We start from the raw sequence: 20,903 nt of genomic DNA, 5'->3' as shown, positions 1-20,903 counted from the left end.
AAGTCACTAGCTTAAAAGAATAAGCTTTAAAAATCCCCCCCAACAAGTGAATACTTTGCAGATATTACAATACTACGAAACTCAGAATGCCATGTCCTTGAATGAGTGCTTTACTCATTTGTTGAGGTAGGAAATTAAGTAATGTGTAAACTGTTGTTGTTAGCATCAAAATTTCCTTTGCCATCACTGGTGGATTTTCCCGTCTACCTTGCTCCTGCACAGGTGCTTCTAAGTGTTTGCTCAGGGCATGTCTGTGGGGGGGCATTTACCTGCTGCTCCCTGTGGAGCTGGGTGCTCACTGGGAGCATGGTGGCCCTTGGTTCAGCTCCCAGCTGTGCAGCAGACTCCTTGGGAAGGTCACTTCTGTCTTCCTGCTCTCTGTCAAGTGTTGTGGATGACCTCAGGACAGCTTGAATGTTGCTGTGAGTCACTGTCATGCCACAAACACCGCTGAAAGAATGTAGTGTGACCCTGGACCTAGCTAGTAAATAATCAATCAGTTCAGACACTGTTGTACTACCCTTGCTCAGAGGGAGCTGGGAGGGTGGGGAGGATCCTGCACTTGCTGGTTCTGCCATCCTCATGGTGTCTCAGGTCCGTACCCATAACAACATGGGAAGAATAGTTCTTAGGCTTATGAGGATGACAGAGGGACGAGTGTGTGTTATAGTGGGATACTGTAGGAGATGTATCAGCTCTTTGGGAATTGGAATATTTCCTTTAGAAAATACCTTTGATCTCTGTTTAAAGGCTTACAGTTGGCTATGTTCACTGGGAGTATATTTCTTGAGCTAAGTACCTGTCATATTTTAAAAACACCCTATGTTTCCCAAAGCCCTGGAAAAATTTTAAGAATCATTGGATGAGTATTGGAATCAATGCATTTAAACAGTGCTATGTCTATATTTGTTTATGTGTATAATCATAGATATGCAATTAAATGTATTGTCTGAAAAGAAACCTCTTCAATGGTAAATTTGAAATAATGGTAAATCAGGTTGAGATTTAAATGTTCCCTAACCATTTAATAGCATCTAAATTAAGAAATATTTGCTAGTGCAGGTTTGGCTAGGGCTTTAAAGGAAAATGAAAGTGCTCGAACCACAGGAAATCAATGGCCTAATCGTCTGGAAAAAGAGTTCATTGCAGTGCCAGGATAACCTGTAAGAGCAATAGCCTATTCTGCAGGTGTGGGGAGAATGTTTGTCATTGAAGTTCTACAGCAGAAGCAGTTCCATGACAAGTAACTTGTTTGTGAGGTTGTGAGACTGATGGGGAGTTGAGAATGTCACATACAGCTTGTGTCAGGGAGGGATTGGAGAAAGACTAAATGAGGAATGGTGAGATAGTCTCTTTATTTTGGTAGAAGCAGTCACATTTCCTTACTTTCTTTCATTATAGAGAATACTCTTTTAGAAACAATTTAAAATGCAATTTTAAACCTGCTTTCTTCTCTTGTTGAGTGGGAACTGCGGGTTGTGCTCTGGGTGTGGGACACAGTGGGAGCCACAGGCAAGGGGCTGTGTCCTGGTGCTGCCCCTTTGCACAGCTGCCCACTGTGAAGGGACTTTGGTCCCAGCAGTGACAGTCTGGAGTGGTGTGAGTGTGACTGACAGTGGCTTCTGGATGGTCAGACAGGAAGGTTCCCTTAACAAGAGTTTTCTTCCAAGGACAGTAAAAGTTAAGCAAATAACAAATCACAGCAAAACAAAGGAAGAAACAAATAAAAAAACCCCAAACCACCCCAACTTTAATAAAAAGCAAATCCACATCTAAAATGGGATAAAATTAAACTTGAATGAATGTGTTGTTTATTGCATATCTTCTTAGTTAAATGAATGGTGTTATATCTTAAAAAATTTGCATGCTGAACTTTAATGTGTGGGATATTTAAATCTGAACATCTCTGTGTTTTACAGTTACTGATCAGGGAGAATGAGCCCCTTTTTTAGGCATAGCAGCTAAAACCAGAAACCAAGTTTAAAGCTGTAGACCTTAATTATGGTTTCATCTTTTAAACTTATAATAATTTTGAGTTAATTATGAATTTTGAAAGTATTACTATTATGACCTGCACTAATAATTTATCTTCGTTATGAATGAACAATCAGCCTCAGGAAACCTTTCCTTCTTGACAGGTACAGAAGGGTGTCATGGGAGCTGCTCCTGTGCTCTCTGGTGAGATGTAGCATGTCCTGCAGAGATTTTCTTGGAATCTAGAAACACTAGATACAAAGGCAGGCCTTGAGAGTTCTGTGACAATGAAGGAAAGCAGTGATTGAAGCGGAGAGACCTTCAGGGACTGACGGTGTTCACTCCTTTGTTTACCTGCTTTGAGGAGTAACTGCCCTAGACTGCACTGGGACACTCTCATCCTTCCCAAGGGATGGGTTGTTTGTGTTGCTGATTCTATCTACACTGCCTTGGGTATGGAAGAATGTAAAGCCTCATCTTTTTGCTCTGTGTATGTGTATAAAAGTCATAAAAGTGAAAGCTGCTCTGTATGAGAACAGGCTTTGTTACCAATTAGACTGAAACTTGGGAGGAGCCAAAGCAGGATCACAGATCTTGCAGCTATCAGTGCTAAGTGCTGAGCATAGATGACTTTGCAAGTAGAAACACAGGATGCAAATATTTAACAAAGCCTTTCTCAAGCTCACAGGAGGGATGCAGAGAGCAAGTTGATGTTTGGAGTAGAATGCCTGGGTGACAATCTGCTGTTTGCACTATCTCAAATAGAAGTTACACATGCTCATCAGTTTAAGAGCTGATATGTAAATGGGCTGCAGTTCCATATCCTGGACTATGTCAAGAATAACTCCAGAAAGTAAAATCAATCCAGTGGTTTCCAGAGACAAGAGTGAACTAATGTTGTGGGAATATGGTTGTCAGGGTTAATGCTGATCTAAGGAGGATAAGAATAGCATAGAATTCAGGAAATCCTGAAATAGGAGTGGGAAGGGAATAACTATTTTTATATTCCCCTGTGTTTTATATATATCATATATATAAGATACCAGCTGGAGATAGCTTATCTGGCAGATTTGCTGGGGCTTGAGTACATGGTGATGGCTATGGGCATGGCAGGAGAGTAGTCTTTCCTGACAGTGTGAAGTTGTCTTGCATCAAGCAATAGAAATGGAAGGAAGAGCTTTCAAATGATTGCAAGTTGTCAAGTGGGGTTTTGTTTGAGGGGAGACCATGTGGGAAAAAATTACAATGTTACTTTAATTTAAAAAAAATCATAAATAAAAAAGCAGGAGTGGTTAGGAGACTGGTGGGTGGTGGTACAGAGAAGACTCTTGCTGACATTTCTTTTTGGTATTTTTCCTCTTAAAACAAGAACAGGCAGTCAAGCAGTACTCATGTCTGCTTTAAATATATATTTAATATATTTTCCACAGCCTCTTGTGTTTAGTAGGACTTCAGAGAATAGCTTTTTTCTTTTCTTTTTCTTTCTTGTTTTAATCTATTTTTTTCCTTTTTTCTTACTTTTTCTTTTACTTTTTTTTTCTGTTACAGGCACTGTGTGCCAATACAGGAGTTCAGTCAGTCAGCAAATTTCCTGAATTAGTTGCAGTAGTTGAAAGCAGAGGCTGAGAATGGCCCCTTGCCACTGGTGAAGGTGACTGTGCCTAATCTGTGTGGTGCTGGCAGTTTCTGTGTGTTCTCTTCATGGCAGGGAAGTTGAGTTGTGCTACACATGTATGTCCTACGTGCTGCTGTGACACAAACTGGAGCATTTCTCTGCTGTCCTTGTTAAAATCTAACCCTGGGTGTCTGTGACTGCTGGCAAAAAGAGGTCCCATAGTAAGGCCTCATGGGAAGACCCACACAGCAAAGCCTTTTCAGGACCAACATCAAATGCCATTGATGATGTCTCTGTTGGTAATGGTTCTGTTTCTTAGGATTGCTGCCCAAATGACTGCAGCTTGGAATTTATTGCAGTTTGGGTGTTGCCTCAAAGTAGGAAGGATAAAGCTGTTTTCTGGTTTTAGGGAAAGAAAAGATTGTTGATTGAGCTCAGATGAATGAAAACCCAGGCAGTATTAGCACATCATGGTACCAAGTGTTTCCAGCCATGTCCACCCTTTGCCTTCAAAAAATCCAGTAAGTCTCTCACCTTTGTGCTTTGCAAAATCATGGAGCAGATCCTCCTGGAAACTGTGATGAGGGACATGGAAAATAAGGAGATGACTGGTGACAACCAACATGGCTTCAATAAGGGTAAATCGTGCCTGACAAATCTGCTGGACCTCCATGGCAGTGTTACAGAAGGTGGTAGAGGAGGGAAGGGTGACTGATGTCATCTGCCTGGACTTGTGCAAAGCATTTGTTAGTGTCTCACATAACATCTTTGTCTCTAAAATAGAGAGAAGTTAATTTGATGGCTGGATCACTCAGTGGACAAGGACCAGCTGCACAGATGGGCCTGTGCAAACCTCATGAAGTTCAAGGCAAGCACAAGGTCCTGTGCGTGGGTGGGGGCAATCCCAAGCACAAAGACAGAGCAACAGTGGGTTGAGAGCACTCTAAGGAGAAGGGCTTGGCAGGGTATTGGTGGATGAAAAAAAGGAATATTACCTGACAATGTCTGCTTACACTCCAGAAAACCAAGTGTGGTCCTGGACTGCATCCAAAGCAGCGTGGCCAGCAGGTCAGAGAGGTGCTCCTTCCCCTCTGCTCAGCTCCAGTGACGCTCCACCTGCATCCAGCTCTGGGCCCACCAGCACAGAAAGATGTGGACCTCTTGGAATGGACCCAGAGGAAGACCACTAAAATGACCAGAGCATCTGGAGCATCTCTCCTTTGAGGACAGGCTGGGGGTGTTGGGGTTGTTCAGCCTTGAAAATTTTATAGCAGCTTTCTGGTAGTTAGCAGGTCAACAGGAAAAATGAGCAGGGAGTGTAGTGATAGAATGAGGTGCAGTGGTTTTAAAGTGAAAGAGGGTAGATTTCAATTAGATATTTAGAAGAATCATGATGATTAGACAGTGGAACAGGTTGTAGAGAACTTATGGGTGCCTCATCCCTGGAAGTGTTGAAGGCCAGGATGTATGGGGCTTTGGGCAGGCTGGTCTAATGAAGGCGAATTTGTCCATGGCAGGGGGGTTGGACAAGATGATTTTTGAAGTCCATTCCAACCAAACCATTGTGTGATGTTCTGAAGTAGCAGCAAGCTCTAGAAAGTACTAGAGCAGTGAGAGGTGTCCTGCATCTAGAAACCAGGTTCCTTGACCAGTGTGCAGATAAATACAAGCCCTAAGGAAAAATTGTTCTGTATTACAGGAAGAAGTCACTTTGATCTCTGTATTTGACAGGAGTGCCAAGGGAGGAATGGAAGAGTGAGTATAGGTATTTCAAAGCAAGGAAATTGGAGAGCAGGATTTTCATCTAACTCAGAGTGTCCAAGTTCCTGGAAAGCTGAGCTGTCTATGGCAGATTTTTGATCAGACAGTTTGAATTTGACATTAGGACTCAATTCACCTGTTCTTGTCAAGCTGTAGCTTCCCCCACTAAGAACTTGTGAAGTTAGCCTAAAAAAAACCAAAACCTAACCTCTTAGATGGCTGGGAGTTGTCAGGGAGTTTTTTAGATGGACTCCAGGTGGTGTGGGACATGCCAAAGAGCCTGGAAGCATTTGACACAAGCCAGGACAGAAAGACTGAAAACATGCCTCTAGTCTCTGGAGCTGGATGTCTGGAGTAGCTGGATTTGAGGGGGGTCTTGTAGCTCTAATTAGAGTTCCACTGCAGATGAGGTTTCTGTTACTAAACTTAAAGCTTAGAGGCCCATTGTGCTCAGCAGCATATGATAACTAGATATGGATATCTTGTAAAAGAAGAGACAGAAAAAAACCCAGCCTAAGAATAGAGGTGGGACACAAGCAGACAAAAATGTTTTGCCTGGGGTTATACAGCAGGTCATGTGTGGAGAGGGAAGTGGAGCTCTCTGCTGGTGGATGTCTTCTAGACTTGGGGAGTAGGTTTGGTTGCAACCTACAGAGGTCATGCAGTCTGATCAGCCCTGCCTCACGTGGCTTTATTAATGTTGTTTAATGGGCATGATGAAGATAGGGTGGTACTGGGCTTGATGCCTTGAGAGGCTACCTAGAGCAGAGGCTAGACAGTGTTAAAGGAATAAAGTAGGTATTTATTAAAAGGACCTTCAAAGGATACACCTTGGGCACTACAAGAGCCCAGCCATGGCTACACCCAAGATGAACAACAGGTCACGAGTTTTTGCTCTTAAAAATAAGTTTTGGTCCATTTACATGTTGGGGTTAATTGTGCAATTACAGCTCCAGGTTATGAAGTCCCATCCTCCCAGATTGCTCTCCTTAGTTTGCTGGTGTTTATGCTTTTGGGTCTGAAGCTGCAATGGTGTCCTTGGCTCTCAAGTTGGAAAAGGATTGTCTGACTAAACTGTGAGGAGAACTTGCTAACGCTTTATATGAAGTTCAGGGTTATATACTAATGCAGTAGAGAATCTGGAAAATCTAAAAGCTAAAATGTTAAGTATCGGGCTGTACACAACTCCCCAGGCTTGCTGCAGGCAGTGTTGTGTGCATGCTCCAGCAGCTTCTCTGCCTTATCTCTTGAGCTGCTCCTTAGCTCTGTTGAAAGCACGTGTGACTGCCGTGTGGATACAGACTTCCTCCTGCATTCCTATAGAAAAGATAAGGCGTGCAGTGGGTTCCTGTGCATCTGTGCTTGTGTTTACTGCACTCTCTAGGGATGCAAATGAATGATAAAGGCTGGGTCAGGCCAGTGGTCTATCTAACTTGTTTTCTTTTTTCATCTGCCAAGAGCACCTGCTTGAACTAGCCAATATCAGTCCACAAAAGTCATGGAGAAAAAAAGGATTTGAATTGTTATTACTAGAGCTTCTACCTTGTTCTTACTTCATGATTGAGTTTGTTTTTATAGGAAGAATCTTTGGTGTTATGAGTCACTCTGGCTTAAAAGCAGGATTTTGCTTTCAGATGCCTTTTGCCTTAAAAGGTGATGTTGCTCCTGGTATTTGTCAAGTTTAGGGAAAAAAAAAATAGAAAAATCATCAGGCTGCTCATTCTTCTCGAGAAACACTTGAAACTTCCATAGTTCTTTGTTTTAGAAAAATAAAAATAAAATGCATTCACAAATGCTTAGTGAATGCATTGCTGATGTCTCTTGCGGGCCACCTTGATTTATTTAACAGTAAAATATCAGACAGTGACACTCCTGCATGTAACAGGGATGTAGTCTGCTTGCTGGTGTGTTAGATTTCTAGACCATCTGGAAATTAGTGTCATTAAACACCTGAAATAACAAGATTAAAAACCCCAGACAAACAACAGCAAAAAGGTAGGAGTTAAACTATGGCAAGCCAGGCACAATTGATCTACAGACCTCATGTCTTTCAAGTGGGTAGATAAAGCACAGTCTCAGCTGTGTGTGGTCACCAAGGATGGAACAGTTCTTTTTTAGAGGTTGCTTTTTAACCCTACATAATTTACGGTGATTAATTCCACTGTGCTTAAGTATAGAATCTATCTGCAGTTCCTAAGTTAATGCTGAGGAAATGTGTACACTACCAAAAATCTTGTGGCAAATAACTGTGGTGTAATTCATTATCAACTATAAAGCTGCCATAGAAAAGGAAAGGATTGTTCTTCTCAAAAGGTTTTGGCTGTGGCTCTGACCTTACTGCTGCTTTTGTAGGTAGAGCTAACCTGTTACGCATTGGCTGACTATGCATTTAAATGTTTCTATGCATTTGAATATAGCTATATACTCACTTTTCCCTATGCAGCATCATTTGGTGAAGTTTTACCACTCCCAGCAGAAGATGCTTTTTTTTCCTTTGGTGGGTATTTATTGCATAAACTGCTTCCACAAAACTAAGCTTGATTCCTTGGCATTTGTCAGTCTCAGAAACTTGAAGGTTTACAAATATTTACCAATTTCACTTTTCCTTGCCATGACCTTTTTTCCCTGTATAGGAAACAGAAACCCACACTCTCTTCTGATTACTTTCTATGCATTGCTCCTTGGGACCCACAAAGCTTGTTTCTTGTGCTGCTGGTGGACTGTAAGTCACATCATGCTGTTCTGTAGACACTCTTTACCTGGACTTTTCTCTGCATGCCCAATGTGCCTTATTCTCTTGCCATTGCATGCTCACTCTCACATCTTACTAGTTTGTAAGTGGAGTCAATGATAAAATCACCTCTTTTTAATGTTTTTTTTTAATTCTGTATTGAAAATGTGCAAGAAGAGATTTTCTCCAGTAACTTAATGTTTATTTGGTGACCCAAGTTTCATTTTAGTAACAATCGTGGCTGAGGTTGGAGAGTGTGTGGGGAAGTAGGGAGGTGAGGTGAAGGAGATAACAGTAATATTGGATTGAAAAGTTTGTTCCTGAAGTAACTCCTGATGACCACCTCCCTGTTTTACTCATGAATCTCTTGTTTTGTGTTTTGCAGTGGCATCACTGAAGGGGCCAGCTGTTACTGCTGTGGGAGATCAAGAGCTCCTTCCAGTTGCATCTCCTCTGTCATCTGCAGAACCTCCAGTTACAGTGAGTTTCTCTTGCACACAGTTTCCTCTAGTGAGGATTTGTTAGCTGTAATCTGTGATAATTATGTGCTTCTCTATTTATACTTTGTCGGTTCCCTTGCTACTGCAAAAAGCTTTGATTTATGACTCCCAGGCCAAAAGAATGCATACACTTCTTATCCCCCCAAACCTCATACTTGAAGCTCATAGTTGCAAATTCTTCTGGCCAGCTGCATACCCTGTGAGGGAAATGATCAAAGACTATGTGCTTTGGGTGAGTGTTCTGATTATTCATCCAATAGCCAAGATGAGAATTGGACAAAATATTTTTTCCCAATAATAGCTTCAGAAAGAAAAGCTTATTTAAATAAAAAATGGGAAAAAAGTATTACTTGAGCAAAGAAGATTATACTTGCTCAGAGTGCCAAAAACACATCATACCTGTGTGACATCTAGTCATGGGCATGGCAGGTGAAAATAGAGGGTGACTCAGTGTTGGAGTGTTCCTGAGTCTGTACCTAGATATACTCTTAAAATGAGATAATGGAATTTTCTCTGCAGTGCAAGAGAGCTACCTAATTCAGTGCTATTTGGAAACTGAATGAAAACTCTTGAAAATCCTCATTCCTCCTTTTAGTTTCCACCTAAAGGAAAGGAAGAAAATGCTTCCCTAATCCTACCAGCTGTCTGTGAATGTCCATGTATCATATAACTTGCCTGTGATTCTTTTGTCAATAATTCTCTTCTGCTAATAACTCAGTAAAACAGACTCAGGTGATTTCAGTATTTTGCATAACAATGATAACAATTGCTTGCAAGGCCATCTCCAGTTTTCAGCCAATTCTGACAATATTTACTTGTCTTCTGAATTCCTGTGTGGAATCCATCTGCAAGACTAAAATGCTGGGAGCACGTCTATGCATGTGGAAGTGTTTGTTTTGATGAAAACTTGAGGACTAAATTAACAAAAAAACCCTGTGAGTGCTTCAGGGGCTGTCAGACACTTGTACAGTTAAATGGCATTGAATGTTGACATGGTCTAGATTTCGAGTTGTGAAGCTGAGTGTACAGGAATTAATTGTACTGAGGTAATGGATTCTCCTGAGAACTAATAGCAGTAACAAGAGGAACAATGCCTTAAGAGGAAAATGCCCTCAAATCTGTGGAAAGCTTTTAGCAAATGATTTTGGCACGATGTATACTTCTAGCCTGTGTCAATATTGCAGATGTGTAAATTATACATGACTTACAAAATAAGAAAATTTGCTTCTAGGGAGCTCTTGTGTTTTGCCTGTAAGGATGGAGCCAGCCTGCAACATATGTAGAGAATATTACCTGTCAGAAATTGAATATTGAGTGAAAGTAATCGTTTTAATCAAGAGTAGTTAAAAGTGAGGCTGAGTTGAAGGAAAAAAACAACTGCTCAGCTGGAAGACTGCTTCCAGTGCTGCAGACATGCCCTGAGATGCATACTTTCTGTATTAGGAATATTGATCAGGGCCATGGTTGTACCTTGCATTACCACTGTTCTTCCTGATAATTGCAAATAAGATTTCTGAACTCTTTGAATTCTGCTCTTTTCTTTGCACCCAAGTTGAAAACATGTGGTGCTGGTGTATTGGATGAAGGTGAGCACTGCTCAAAGGAGCAGTTTCTTGGTTCATGGATAGATATATGGCAGAATCTACTGGCTGAGGCAAAGATATTCTGGCTTATATCAATTTGTATTCCTGACAAATCATCTGTAGTAATTGTGGGTGTTTTCTTAGGAGAGTTGCTGTAAAGGGATGTCATTGAGGGCCGTGGCTGTATGCACAGTCTGAGATACACTGAGCTGAGTGCTGTAAAGGAGCCTGAGACTTTGTGTTTCTGCTAAGAGGCGCCCTTGGCTGGTTTTCTTTAAGTGGTTTTTTTTTTTTGCTTTTAATCAAAAACAGGATTGTTTCCGCACGTGTTGCCTGTTCTCTATTTCTCTTGAGTCTGTGTCCATTTCCTTCTCCTTCTTTACAGTACCTTGGGAAAGCTGAATCCCTCTTGAAACCAGGGAAGCCACTTCCAGTTAAAACTAGCTGACAACAGAGGGATGAGGTTGCAGATGAGTGATGTCAAAGACATTTGTGTGCTACAACATTTGGCTACTGCATCCTTGAGAAGGCAGAACTGTGCAGTTGTAGCTACTTGAGCAGGTCTGTGTGCAGAGCACGTCAGCTCTGGTGCAATGCTGGGTGCAGAGTAGATACTGGTAGCCCTGTGGATGCATTTTCTTTCTTAACCCACAGCAGTCTTGACTTTTTGCTCTCACTTCATTGTTCCTTTGTTGAGCCATCAGACTTCCTGAACAAGCTGCACAAGTGAATGCTGGCAGATATGTCTGTTGGAAGGAGAATGGTCTGGTAGCTATCTTAGAGCTCTGCAATTCCAGTTTCAGCTCCATGATCTGCTTACAGATCCCCTCTGAGAATTCAGTAATATGATTCAGTCTCTGTGCCAGTTTCCTGTCTTTTAATGGACACTGTTGACTTTGGGTGGGAGCTGAGGGTAAACACGGAGCTAGTGAATGCTCCAGTAGAGTGGTTGAAGAAGTAACATAATGTGTAACCAGGATGTCTTTCTCTAATATTTCTGCACAGCCTAAATAATATCCCTGAAGTGTTTTTAGCAGTCAGGGTGAGAAGATGAGCACTGTATGTGGATGGGGAATGCAGGGTTGTATATCATGGTTGTGATGCTGATGAGCGTGTGAGATCCCAGTGTGCATTGTCCCACTCTGATCGCTGAGGATGTCTTGCCTCTCTGAGTGAAAGTGCTTGTTTGGACCTGGGACACCAGATGTTAGCTTGGGTTCACACCCCACCTGGGATTTCACTAGCAGGTGCTACCATGTTCCACATGTGACTTTGCCTTGTGTAGCCTCATCTGCTTAACTCCTCTGGCCTGCCTGTGGCATGTTGGCTTTCAGTATTTACTTTAGGGTCATAGTAAAGTCTTTCACCCTGCTTTCCAAATGTCACTGGGCAAAGTCTTTTTCAGAACCTGGCTATTTCATGGCTGTACAGCCTACCTCAGAATATTTGCTGTCCCTGATCTGTGAACGAATAAGATCTTTATAGGATTGACAGCTATAAAACATTCCCTCTGAACTCTGAGATGAAAGTGAGACATTTCCTCTCTCCTTCCAGAGGGCTCATCTGCTGTAAGAGGAGGGAGGTGGTTTCCTTTCCTGAGATGTAACTCCTATCAGGTATCATAGCAGTGTCTGTGGCACTCCAGGGCAGCATGCTCTGATGCCTCATGCTATGGGAAACTGGGAATGAAAGGCAACTCTGCCAAGAGGCTTCTGTCTGCATTGGTGGCATAGCACACGTGGCTCCTGTGGCATTACCTGGAGCTCGCTGGTGATACAGTGGAAGGGAAAGAAGGGAAAATTAGGTTTGGGTTCAAATATTCAGATTGCAAGGATACTCCCTGGAGCTGATCAGCTTGCTTGCTAATGGCATACCACAGGAAACAGAATAAAGAGTTTGTTTGGTTTTGCACTGCAAATACATAAGCCACCCTTGCTTTGGCTTCCAGCCCAGGGTGAAAAGGCTGGCTGATCACCCTGCTCTTTCAGTGTTGACAGCTGCTGTTGTCAGGGACAGATGTGACTTGGGTCTAAGATAGGGATAACAGTGTGAGTGCTTTTACTGGCAAGGTAGATTTTTAGGAGATAATGCAGTTTGTCTGTTGCACAGTTAAAGGAAACGATAAAGGCTTTTCTGTTCTCTTGGTGGATTTTTTCTCAATTTTTTTCATATTGATTCCTCTGATGCCAGGAGATTTGCTCAAATATTCTAGCACTTAACAATCCTAGATTATATCTTTGGTTCATTCAGTTTCAAACCATTCCTCCTCATTCCAAAACCAGTTATCTTACAAGCATGGAAGCAGGCAGTTCTGGGATACCACTGGTTCTGCAGATCTAAGTCTCTGTGTTTGATCCTTAAAAAAATGTTTTGGAAAGCAGTACAAGAAAACAGTGTAGGAATTTGGTGGGCAGATAAACTGCATTCCTGTTTCAGGCTGTTTATTCATAGCTTTAAGGCAAAAGTAGGCTATTTTTAACTTGCTTTTTTTCCCTCCATATTAACTAAAACAAATTTTCCTCTTGAAGGAGAGGGTGGAGTTGGGAGGAAGGAAGGGTGGAATTGAAACTATTTCATTAAATCAGTTTAAATATCATTAACACACGATTTTGTTTTTACAGTACAGTTCTGAGCACAGAAGAGTCTCTTTACACTTTCCAAAGAGGGGAAGCTTTGTGTACAGAGGGGGGCGAGTGAAGGCATTGGAGACAATGAAGTGGTTATGGAAAGCTTATGACTTTTGCTTGGGGTGAACTGTCAGGAGGGTAATGCAGCTCTCCTGACTCCTGGTGTCTGTGTTTTGATGGTTTGTGGTAAACTGCTTCTGAAGCAGAGAGAGCAAGAGCAGCTCCAGCAATTTTCTTACTAGGTAGATATGACTTTGGCTGTAACTTCCATGATTACTGACTTCACTGTGCTGCAGTAAGGGTGGCTGAATCCAAGGCCTGTGGATCAGGTTTGTAGAAGGAAGAATAAATACTTCATACTTTGAGACTGAATGATAACCCAGGAGCCGGTGCAGAACATTGCTGCTCTCTGAATCTCTTGCACTTTGATGTTGATTCTTCAGTACCTTTTAGTTCTCCCTCCCTCTGCTGATAAGAGCTGAACGATCTTGACAGTGAAACATCTGTGAAGTTCACCTCTGGTGGTGGGGTGTAGAGCTCCTCATGCTGTCCTGTCTGACTGCACATGTTACTGAAGATTAGATCCTAAATTGTCTCTTCTTGCAATGTTTTACTCCTGCTGTGTGTTCTCCCACACTGTAGGAAAGCTGATGTAAAACAGAAGTTGTCTTTGTGTCTAAAGAAAAAAAAAACTTTCCTGTTTGAGAAATACACAGGAAACCTGCCCCAAAATATGCAAACCCCTCTCATCCAGTGATAGCATGGTACCAAGTTGTTGAACTCTGTGTGTAAGCTTAGACCTAGAAAGACAACCTGATTTTCCAAGCCTGAGTCCCAGGGAAGACTCCCTGCTCCTGAGAGATCAGTGTGGGGCAGGAGCCCTTTCTGTAGACTCTTGGGTTCTCTCTCTATCTGCTTGCTTCTCCTCTTTGACTTCTCCACTGGGAAGCTGCTCCAGATGACAGCTACTTCATACTTGGATTTCTCTGACCTCCAGCCAAGAGGAGTTTGTGGTTGGTTTATCTCATTTCTGCACCATGATAATCCTGTGGTTTAAACGTCTCTTTGCATTTCTTGCAGCTCCCTCTCCTCAAGTGTGTTTGCAGGCAGTGACCCTGTCCTCTATTGTGCTGTGTTTTGTCAACTTAAACAAGTCAAACTTTCCTGAGATAGGCCTCCTAGTCTAACCAGCACTCCCATGCACCTGATTTCAATTCAGTAAATGGTCTTTGAATTTTGCTGTGACCAGAAGAACAACTCGCAATAAATGTCTGAGGGCTGCTTGCATTAATGCTGATTTCAACATCTAACTGTTAATTGTGGCTTGATTATAATATAAACATATATATATATATATATGTGTGTGTGTGTGTGTTTGAGCAGAATCTTCTGGTCTTGCTTTGAGGACTTCAAGTAATGGTGACTCTTTCTGCCCTTTCTGTACAAGGATAGTTCTGTCAATGGCTGGTTACTTTGATGTTTAACTAGGTACCTTAATTTGAATATGCTGCCCTTCAGTCACTGCATCCTGAAATGCCTTTCCTTGTTAGTTTACAGAGGTTTTTGTTATCACAAATCTGATTTTGCTTAGAAGTGCTCTAATACTTGTAGGCTATGTAAAGCAATTAGTAGATTACAGTAGTTTGTATTTCAGAAATCAAACACTCTTATTCCAAGAAAAAGTCCCTTTTAAGGTGTGTTTGAGTATCCAGAAATGACTCTCTATCAGCTTGCATCTCCAGATGACACTAGGCACTGCATCAGCAAGAGTATATGCAAAGAATGAAAATAAAGTCCATTATTTATGACTCTCTCTCTGAGATTCCCTGGCTTATGTGAGAAAAGTGGAACTGCTTGGAAATACTTTGCTTCCCCCTGGATTTCTGGCTTCTTTGAAGGTTGTCTTGATCTTTGTGAATAATCTTGGGTTTATATGTTTGATTTCATGCCAGCAAACTAAATCTTTCTGTAATGTGCATTCCTTCAGGCTTTGTATATCATGAAGATTTGAGGGATATCTCCCACTGTTTGGTGTAGTGCTGTTTTCCTTCTGCTGACACCAAAGCAAAGCAGGATGTGGTTGTGAGCAAGGCACAGCCTGCTGTGCACAGCGTCAGAGTTTGTTACCTGGCTGTGCTGCCTGTCCGTGAGCAAACTGCACAATTGCTCCCTGGGTCTGCTTTAAACTAGGGGCAGTGACACTGTGCCTGGCCCTGCTGAGCTCTTGGACTTCCTAAACCCTTCCAAAGACACTCTCTCTCACACCTTAGCCATTGGGCTTACAGGGATGGTAACACAGGGCTGCTAGTGGAGATTAGCCTTGCTCCCCAAACCCACCTGATCTAGCAAGACAGCACTCACTGCTGGGAATACTCCTTCTTAGGATGCTGGTCAGGGGGTCTGTGACTTTCTTTTTCATTCTTTGTGCTCTCCCAATATCTGGTTTTTGTTCCACACTGTCTCTTGTAATATACTCTAAATTAGTGTCTTCCAACCTTTTTGGAACAACAAACACAAAGTTTCTGGCAGGCTGAGCTCCTTGTTTGTCATACCTCAGTGTTCTCACATTCAGAGTGCAGTAATTTTGCGTATTGGAGAGGCTACAAACATTTATCTTGCTTCTGTGATATTCTAATGGGGGAACCATTGTGTTGCTCTCAGCATAAGGACTGTTTTCTTCTGCTTCACAGTGCCTTCCTCTAAAGTCTTGATTAAAGGTGCAGTAATACAAATACATTTGTCCTAAAATCAATTGAGTGTATACCACATGCCTTTTAAAAAAACCCCAAAACCCCAATGAATATAAGTTGCCTTCTGAATTTAAACTGAAATCCTACCATGAGAAAATTAATTGGTCTTTCCTTGTCTGTTGGAGCTTTAGTCCAGAGCTAAATGATTTTGGCAAAATACTTTCAGGCACTTAACTTCAATAATCATTATTTCATTTATAATTATTGATAAATCCTTTCACAATGACACGGTTTTGCCTTTAGAAAATGCCTGTGGGCCACTCCTGCTAGATTACTCTGCCAGTATGTGTATATAATTTATCAGATATGTATGTTAAGAGAGTAGCTTTAACTTTAAGAAGGTGTCTTTAACTGGGTACACCTTCTCTTAGATGACTACCATCCTTGTTCTCTGGGTATCCTTTACATCATTTAAAGACTATCATAGATAAACTCAGCAATTAAAATAAAGTGCCATACATCCCATTGTCATTGAATAATTTTTCACTTATGCAATTATAGTGTCTTCTACTTTCTGTTTTCATGTTTTTCTGGAGGGAGAAAGTGCTCTTCTGCTTTAAAAAGTATTCTTTTCCTGCTTTGTCAGAAGTGGTGTTAGTTCATTCTGCATTACTTTTTTAGTCACTTGCTCTAGTCCTTTAAAACTGCAATTACATAATTCATGTAAATTTAGAAAGGGAAAGATGAAGATCTCTCACGTCTATTTTTTTTGTCCTTCTTGGAAGCTAGGAAAAATTCAGGTTGGGATTCTGGCAAGTAATTAGCATTTGAAATGGAGGTTAAGGCTGGACAGTTTCTCATGTGTGATGGAGGAGATGATTCTGGAGTTTGTTTGGCTTTCACTGGGAGAAGTAATCTCTGTTTTAATAAATGACTGGTTTTGAGTCCTGAAGCAGCTTCCCTGTAGCTATGTTTTGGGTGGGTTTTTTTGTTTGTTTGTTTGTTTGTTTTTTTTTTTTCTTGTCAGAGAAGGTCAGTGTCTAGTTTGCTTTGAATTGAGAGGTTAGTCAAGCCCTCTGTGTTAACCTAGAATGTGGGCAGGCCAACAGCCTCTGCTTTGGAATTAGGCCTGAAGAAGGCTGATTTTATTTGTTTGTACTACAGCAATGTTCACCACCCCAGGTGGCAGCTCCTTCTGTGTAAGCACTGTGCAACTGCAGGACAAGAAATAGTTCCTGATCAGAAGGCTTCAGCCCATGTGGGATAACTGGTCACTGTGTTAGTAAATGCTCCTGCCTCTACAGAGACTTCCTCCTGGCTGTGCCCAGCCCTTCCAGGTGGAGGGAACACAGTTCAGGGTGAGAGCTGTACTTTGTGCATGCACAGTGCACTTGGTCTGTGTAGGGTAGCTGTAATTGTTTCCCAGGTGTGAAGCTTGGGAAACATCCTTGCCCACAGGCTGCTGCTTTCCCTGAGTAGCACCTGGAGAAAGACAGTGACCAGCAGTGGGCTGCTGGTGTCCTGGTGAAGGCGGCAGAGTCCTGCCTGTGCTTTTCGCAGAGAACCCCTTGCAACTGAACAGGGAGAGGAGCTCTGGGCTGTGTGCGTTGTTCTTGCAGCCCGCTCCTACCCATCTGTGTTATGGGACAATTCAACACCTGTCAGGAGAGAGATAAGGGAACAGCTTAGGGTTCAGCTTCTATTAGGGACTTGTCAGTTTGGGCTATATGAACTCTTATGCCAGGCTGTATATTAGGACATTTGCAGTCTACATCATTAAGTTTTATTTAAGGACTCATTTGCCTTGTTCACTTTAAAAAACGGTTGTTTTAGCCGAAATCTGGGGTTTATCATCTTCCCCTCTGCTCCTGAAATCTGCTTTTAAACCCAGGATTAGGAGCTGATGGACAGCTCTGATGACATGAATCTAAGGGAGAATAATTCAAAACTGTCAGTCTTGTGAATTTTCCTACAATGCTGGTGAGCATTCACTAAGATCTATTTGTATCAATGTAGGCTCAGGAATAGTGTTGCTTCCACTTGCATTTTCCTTGCATTTCAAAGGCTATATCTACAACTATAAGGGCTGCATCTTGACCCATTTTAAATGGTAACACAGATTGCATAGAAGCCTGAGACTTGTATTTGCATTCTCCAGAGTAAGATTTCCAGTCATCATAATGAGAAGTGGATTAATTGCTGCAAACTCCATGTGTGTACTTGAATCTCATCTCTGCAGTCATTTTGATGCTTTGAGCCCACCATTAGCTTCAGATGCCTATAGCCCAGCTGTCTGCCCCTGACTGACTTACATGGGCTCTCCTTCCAAACAGGAAAGGGAAAGAGATATTTTAGAACGTAGTTCATCTGACCCTGCTTTAGCCAACTGCTTTAGAAACAGATGAATCCTGTCCTGCAGGTGACTGTTGCTCTCCACTGGCTGTAGTGTCAAATGTTGATGTCAACATTTGCTGAAATGAATCCTGTATGAGATATATCCAGTTTTAAATGTAACTGATCGGGCATTTTCTCTGAAGTGTAGTTCCCGGCTGGCAAACACGTCCTGGTGCCCAGAGAGCTGGTTGTGTGCTGTAACTTTCTCTACTTTTATTCTCCAGCTCTTTATCTAGAGAATGAAAATTATTCCATCATGACAGGAACACTGGCCTTTAGAAAGCTCCTTTTATCTACACAAATACTTTCTGCGGTATTTTTCCACTTTTGCTTATCCATCTTAGAGCTGGATTAACTTCAGAAAGACCTTGTATGGAACTCTGAGGCACATTTATTTCTTTGACCAGTAAATCAGTATTATAGTTTCCTGGGGCCTGGAAAAGAGGGTATTATTATGGAGTTATACTAAGTCCACTTTCCTGAATGCTGAGTTTCCAAGGAAAAGATATAAATCTCCCCTTTGCAGGAGAAGAAGCTATATGAAAAAGACTTCAGGTGCCTTAGTCTTTTTGTGTTTATGCTTGCTTGCCTTTCTTTTCTACCTTCCTCCCTTTCCTCAGGTGTTGCTATATATTACTTAATCTCCTTTGAGGTAAGTATAGCTTCTCTGTCGCTGTGTGGAACACATTAGTATTCAGAAGAGCCTTTTTCTGTGTCAGAGCCAATATTTTGCTTCTTTGTAACCCTAACCTTCTTGGAACTCTCCAGCTAATATTTTTCTTTCCTTCTGTCTTTTATTGACTGTGGTACATTGAGTATTGCTTCCCTCCCCAGTAACTTTTTTTGTTTTTGGCTCATGACTAATACATCCATTTTATGAAGGCTTGAAACCTATTTACAGAGGAGAGGAAAGCAAAGCTGGTTGCAGGGGCTTGATGGAAGTGACAATAAGGAAGCACAGGCTCCCGAGTCATGTGTTTTGTATAGATGAGGTCTAGCATGCAGCAGAGAGGCACAAATTCTGTGACTCCACAGGATCCTTCTAGCTGTGTCCGGTCTGTGTGGGAAGAGTTGGGTTGAGGTTTGCTGGCAGGGGTTTAGATGAGCAGAGAAGGTGACAGTGGGGTTCCATTCCCCCAACTCATGCCAGAGGAGAGGAAATCCCAGCTGCTTTGCACCTCTGTGTCTCTTCCTCACAATTTTCTGTCTGCTTGCACTGCAAACTGTGTCAAGAAGAAAATGTATTCTTCCAATGCCAATACAAAACACAGCATGTGGAGCTTTGCATCCCATCCCCTGCTCCCCTTTATTTTCCTTTCCTCTGTGTTCTGCTGTCATTTTAGGAGACACTGAAGGAGTTCCAGTAACTGAAGCTAGTTCTCACATAACTTTTCTCCCCTTCCCTCCCCTCCTCACTGTAGTCATATAGCCTTGACACAATCTCATTGTATGCGTGCTTTAGCAGGCTTGGAATTCTCATGGCATGCAAGGGATGAGGGATGACTTACCTGCTTTGCAAGTATTTATCATCATCATTTTCACATGTTGAAGCTCTCAAATAATTTTCTGCCAGGATCTTCTCATCCACAGCAGATTTTTGGACCACAGAATTGACGTATATGGGGCATAATAGGCTGTGTAGGAAGACCTGGGTAGTTTTCTAGTGTGGAGAGGGGTTTCTCACTGGCTGCTTTGGTTCTGGTTGGGATCCCCTGAAGTTCTAGGGAGATAATACTTTGGGTTGCCAAGGTATTCTGGTAGTGAGGGATTAAGAAAAGTAGACAGCTGATTGTGGCTGTAAGGAAAAACACTTTTTATTTGTTTGGGAATATTATTCCAGATCACCCTTCCTTTTGTCATGGATTAAATGTGGTTGTAGCTTCTCTGGTTTCATCTGACATGCTCAGGGCCTGAAATGCAGACCTGTGATTCAGGGTTGCAGCCCAGTGTTTTAAGTGTCTGTTCTGGCATCTCACTAGCAGAATTGTCTTGTTCACAACTGGTCTCTTAAAGGATGCAGCTAACTTGTCACATTTAGGCCACCAAGTCGCTGGTTCAGTCAGTCAGTGTTGTTGGTTATTTGCATTTGAGTGCAAAACATACCTTCAAATAATTTTTTTTTTGGGCAACCCAAATTTTGATAACTCTCAAGCTTCTCTATAATTTGCAGATGATCTAGTCTCAGGTTTGCACCTTCCCTTTGGTACTTTCCCAGCCTTTTGCTGTCCAATCAAAACTGGTAATGGTCACCCATAAACTGTTCAGAAACTTTTGATTCTCTGCTTTAAAAGTGCTGTAAATCTAGTTCACAGATGACAAATCTGGTCACCTAGGCAAATAAACAAAAACAATCAACACACCAGAATTTTTCAAGATGAGGTAAAGCTCTGACAGGAACAGAGCAGTAGGAGAGAGTTGGTGGTGGGGAAATCTGACAAGTTAATTTATTTTTGGTGTTTTAATTGGATCGGTTGGGAGACAGAAAGAAAAGATGGTGCAGGAGACAAGAGTCGTGGAGTCCTGGGAAAGGGGAGCAGGGAAGGAACTGTAAACATGACCAGCAAAATAATCCACTTTGTGTGCAAAGTCCATTTAAATGTAAATTACCCAAAGTGATTTTTAGTGGAATTTTTTATCAGTGCAGTGTAGAAAGACAGAATTATTTTCCCCCTTGTTAAAATACGTGATGCAGACAGCCGTAGAGAGCTATAAACATCCCTCATCTCTCTACCTCCTCCCACCCATTTCTTTCCTTTAGGCTCCTTGGAGCTGTTCCCTGCAGCAATGCTTCCAGGTAGTGACAGTGTGGATGTTCACTTTAGTCACCAGAGCCCTGTCAGGGCCAATTAGCATCCTAATGACTGGCATGTACCATCTTGGCAACGCTCAGTCTGTGCTCTGCACCAGGGGACCACTCCTCTTAAGAACCCATCTTGCCTCATCTGGACCGTCCTGGTCATAGAAACCTGTAAAAAAAAAAAGAAGAAAATTTCCATTTCATCTTGTCTTCAGAGTCCCAGGGGCTTCA

The 20,903-nt window shown here is 42.0% G+C and overlaps 1 protein-coding gene across 5 annotated transcripts in view; it reads left to right on the top strand.

Annotated features, from left to right (window-relative positions):
* Positions 1–20,903, top strand: part of TSPAN4 (tetraspanin 4) — a 416,627-nt gene that overhangs the window by 59,696 nt on the left and 336,028 nt on the right. For all 5 annotated transcript variants that reach the window (XM_030950222.1, XM_030950221.1, XM_030950220.1 and 2 more), the window contains one exon: positions 8,467–8,561. The gene's annotated coding sequence lies outside the window, so the exon portion shown is untranslated. The remainder of the gene's footprint in view (positions 1–8,466; positions 8,562–20,903) is intronic.

Source organism: Camarhynchus parvulus, chromosome 5 (assembly GCF_901933205.1).
Source record: "Camarhynchus parvulus chromosome 5, STF_HiC, whole genome shotgun sequence".
NCBI classification, from domain to species: Eukaryota; Metazoa; Chordata; class Aves; order Passeriformes; family Thraupidae; genus Camarhynchus; species Camarhynchus parvulus.
The sequence above is the reverse complement of the archived record's forward strand: the minus strand, read 5'-3'. Positions and strand labels throughout refer to the sequence as shown.